At 41.4% G+C, this 4870-nt stretch overlaps 1 pseudogene; it reads right to left on the reverse strand.

The window, feature by feature from the left end:
- Positions 1–1855: 1855 nt before the first annotated feature.
- On the reverse strand, positions 1856–2603 carry LOC132023778 (peroxisomal trans-2-enoyl-CoA reductase-like; annotated as a pseudogene).
- Positions 2604–4870: the final 2267 nt, after the last annotated feature.

Raw genomic sequence — 4870 nt, forward strand, 5'->3', positions numbered from 1 at the left:
TACTCTTTAAGGGAAAGAAGTTTGAGTTGACTTTCATGTAACTTGAATTTACAACCTCCAGATTACATTCATTCATTCAAATATATATTGAGTTCCTAGTGTGTGTCAAGCTCTGTTCTACAAGTCAGGGATATGGTGATGAACAAACATCCAAGAACCTGCCATTCTAGCAGAGGAAGGCAGCCAATCTCGGAGATAAGATAATTTAGGTAGTGATAAATGCTACAGAAAAATAAAACACCTACTAGGCTTTGGTAGGATTTGGAGAGAAAGAGCTCTGGTTATGGAAGAGATTTCCCATGGACAACCTGGGAGCAAGAATTTGTTCTCATTTCCAGAGCAATAAGGGGTTAGAATGGCCCATTCTAGGAGAGGTATATCTCTAATTATACACACATAATTGACAATGTGATTTAAAGATTCGTTATTTGGTTAGTTTGGTTCATTTTAATAATTTCCAAGAGCTTGAATAATTCTCCGGATACCTTCTAAATCTAATCTCCGGACTGCAAGTGCTGAGAGCCACGCTCTAGAATGTGGTGCCCATCCCACAGTCCTGCCATCGTGAGTCCAGCAACTAGGATGGCCCCATTAGCCCATTACTCTCTTACCACATCATCCTGACCCACCATTTCACTAACTGGGGAGTTAAAATTTTTCAGCTGTGAGTGCTTCTCTATTTTCCTAGTCTGTTAAGACTAGGGTTTAGTGGAATCACAAAGCTGAAGGTATTCTCACTTGTGTGCCATGTGATACTGAAGTACATGGATTGAACACAATGGTTGGAAAGCCATTCCCTCCATGGAACCCCCGATATGCACAAGTAAACACTATTATTAATAATTTAATAATAATAGCTATAATTTAATTACTACTTAATACATGGCAGGCACGGGGCTAAGGAAACAAATGTGACTTAGCCCACCAAATCCTCAGAACTGCCCTCTGAGTTAAGGCCCTTGCAAGGGAGAGAAGAGTGTGCAATGTTAGGAACACCTAGCTCCAGTTACTAGCTGCGTGACCTCAAGTAAAGCATTCCTCAGCTGTAAAATGGAATAAGGTGCTACATACCTCATAGAGTGTGTGTACGTGTGTGTGAAGATTAAATGAGTTAATAGTTACAAACTGATACTAAATGTGCTTCCTGTGAGCTTTTAGAGCTACTGTTGTAAGTCTCAAATGTGCTATACTGGGTAGAAATTTGATGTCATTCGGTTCCATTTTCTTTTTGCTCTCCATTTAAAAAAAATATTTATTTATTCATTTATTTATTTGACAGAGAGGGGCACAGCAAGAGAGGGAACACAAGCAGGGGAAGTGGGAGAGGAGGAAGCAGGCTCCCCTTTGAGCAGGGAGCCCGATGCAGGGCTTCATCCCAGGACCCCGGGATCATGATCTGAGCCAAAGGCAGATGCTTAATGCCTGAGCCACCCAGGCACTCCTCTTTTCATGTCTTTATATCACTTTCTCACCAGTCTGGCAGGCTTCTGGCTGGATGTATGCCTGCTTACAGTTTATCACAAAAAGAGCTTCATGTACACTTCCTTCCAATCATTGCCCCAATCCCTGAGCCAAAGGGAAGTACGGACAAGCCTTTTGAAAGGAATGTTTGCAGCACTATGTGAAGAGAGTGAAAACCAGCCACCATAACATGTTGTTGTTATGCCTTTAAGGCTTGTTTAGAGCATATGTATCTTAATAGAATCAAACACACTACATAATAAAAAAAAATTATTACATGTAACTTTATTTTTCTTTTGGAGTAAGAGGCTTTATACACATTTGACTTCATGAACAAAACAAACCACACATCAATAATTACCAGAAAGCTTTATGGATCCAAAAGTATTCGCCATCAAAAATAAGCCACTGTAGGGGCGCCTGGGTGGCTCAGTGGGTTGAGCCTTTTCTTAAAGAACCCTCCAAATAAGCGTTTTGCCAAAGGATCATAGTTGTCAGCAGCAGTCAGGAAATAAGTGACTCCAAGTCCAACACAGCTGATCCTTCCTTACTCAACTGCTGGCCTATTCCATAGTGAAGGATTTGGTGAGCTTATAAACACCTGCTCTGGCAGCCCCACTATGCACAAATCCTGGAAATCCATTTTTAGTAAGGATAATAATCATGACAATGGATCCTCCATGCTCTTTTACCCAGGAGCTGTAAACTGCTTTGCACCTGTAGGAGGTGCCCGTCAAGTCGGTTTCAATGCCAGCATGCTGTCCCTTTGCACTAAGGTGTTTTGCAGGAGTCATGAACCTCCACTGTTAACCAAAAAATTGGGTCTCACCATAAATATCCAATGGATTTGATCAAATTGTTTGCCTCCGCTTCTTTACAGATGTTGTGTTTTATGGGACTGACCTGAGCCTGGTTGGCGGGGGACAGGCTAGCCTTCAGTTCATCTGCAATAGATTTTAATTCATCAAGAGAAAGTGATATAAAGTGAGATGAAGTGACCACATTACACCCCAGCTGCAGGAGCTCAGTCACGATGGCCTTTCTTGTACCCGTGTCCCCATTGATGATGGGGTGATGATGGCCAGTAGGTCTTGCAGCAAGCTAGCCACCTGGCAGCTCTTGTCCTTGCCCCAAGTGCCCATCTCCTCCAAACATCAGAGTCTCGGGAGCATCAAGGTCACTCACATAGTAACATTCTTTGTATTTGAAAAAAAAAATTGGCTGTCTAAATTATCTTATTTTATTTTTAAAAGATTCATTATCGGGACGCCTGAGTGGCTCAGTTGGTTAAGCAGCTGCCTTCGGCTCAGGTCATGATCCCGGCGTCCTGGGATCGAGTCCCACATCGGGCTCCTTGCTCGGCAGGGAGCCTGCTTCTCCCTCTGCCTGCCATTCTGTCTGCCTGTGTTCGCTCTCTCCCCCTCTCTCTCTCTCTGATATATAAATAAAATCTTTAAAAAAAAAAAAAATAAATAAAATAAAAGATTCATTATCATCTTAAATACTGATATTCCATCATAACTCTCTTATTGACGGTTATTTTCAATTTCAAACTATAAATAACCCAGAAATAAATGTTAACACACCTTTATCCAAATGTCAGATTATTGAGTGTATGAGTCCTTTACATTTTTTCTCCTTTATGGAGATGATTATGTGGGATTTTTCCCCCTCTTTTGTGTCATTAATATGGTAGATTTTGTTAAAAGATGTCTTATTGGACTGTCTTTGCATTTCTAGTATTTCTCACGTAATCAAATGCTATCCTTTTTTTTTTTAAGATTTTATTTGTTTATTTGACAGAGAGAGAGCAAGATCACAAGTAAGCAGAGAGGCAGGCAGAGAGAAGGGGGGAGCAGGCTCCCCACCGAGCAGAGAGCCCGACACAGGGTTCAATCACAGGACCCCGAGATCATGACCTGAGCCGAAGGCAGAGGCTTAACCCACTGAGCCAACCCAAGTGCCCTAGTCAAACAAACACTATTCTTATTTTCATGTGCTGCACAGTGCCATTGCATTGATATTTATCAGTGAGATTTGTCTCTAATTTTCTTTTTAGAGGCCATCTTGTCAACTTGTGTTTGGGGATTTTTTTTAGTGAAATAGCTCTGTCAGTTTGGATCTGTGCTGGACTCCAAACTTGAATCTAGTGTGGCTTGGGATGAATGAGCTAGCTGAAGGACAGACCCCATCCTGTAATTGATGGAAAAAATGTACTTCAGTGAAAAACTGCATTGCTCAGATCTTACCTGTCCAGTCTTCATTGTTTTCTAGTCTTTCATTGTTGTTGTTTTTGTTTAAGATTTTATTTATTTATTTGACAGAGAGAGTCACAGTGAAAGAGGGAACACAAGCAGGGGTAGTGGGAGAGGAAGAAGCAGGCTTCTGCGGAGCAGGACCCTGGGATCATGACCTGAGCCAAAGGCAGACACTTAAGGACTGAGCCACCCAGGCACCCCTCTTTCGTTGTTCTCGAGCTACTTTGAAAGACAACTAATAGCAACGCAAAATCGTTCTTGTCTCTAGACCCGTACATTCTGTCCTACTCCAGTGACTTCCCTCCCCCCAGGGTCCAGTTTTACCTTCCTTTGCACATTTGTTTCTCCTTAGAACTGACTGTAACACCTCCCCATCTGCTCACTAACCAGTTAAATAAAATCTTTAACACTTGTTCATTTTTATATCTGCATGAGTCGTGATTTTATCGTCTTTTTGAAAATCATCTCTTCTTAATTGTAAAATATACATAAAATTTGCCATCTTAACAGGTTTTGTTTTGTTTTTTTACTTAAAACTCCCAGGAACCTGTGAATGTTAACCTTATATGGGAAAAGGGTCATGGCAGATTAATTAGGTTGAGAAACTTGAAATGAGGATATCATCTTGAATTATCCAGATGGGCCTGAAATTAACAGGTTGGTTTTTTGTTTTGTTTTGGTTTGGTTTGGTTTGGTTTTTTAAGCTATTCAGGTCAGTGGCATTACTCACATTCACTTTATTCTGCAACCATCATCACCATCCACCTTCCAGAACTTTTTCGCCTTACTAAACCGAAACTGTTCCCATTAAGTAATAAGCCTGCCTTCGTCTATCACCTAAGCTCCTGGCAACCACCATTTTATTTTCTGTCTCTATGAATTAGACTACTCTAGACATCTTATGTAAGTGTGCTGGGAGGAAGAACTTCCTACCAATTCAGATAGCCTGCCAATTAACTGACAGATTCACAGGAGAAAAGACGAGATCCACTGGCACATTCAGGCAGGGCATTCAGATGGGGGAGGCTGCCTGAAGAGCTGGAGCTAGAGATTTATATACCAATCTAACAAGGGAAAGAGATGGAGAAGAAAGAGATTCTCTGGGCAGGACTAGTGGGCTTATAGGAAAACAAATGCAAGGTAGGATACTG

The sequence above is a fragment of the Mustela nigripes genome, chromosome 8 (genome assembly GCF_022355385.1).
Source record: "Mustela nigripes isolate SB6536 chromosome 8, MUSNIG.SB6536, whole genome shotgun sequence".
Taxonomy (NCBI): domain Eukaryota; kingdom Metazoa; phylum Chordata; class Mammalia; order Carnivora; family Mustelidae; genus Mustela; species Mustela nigripes.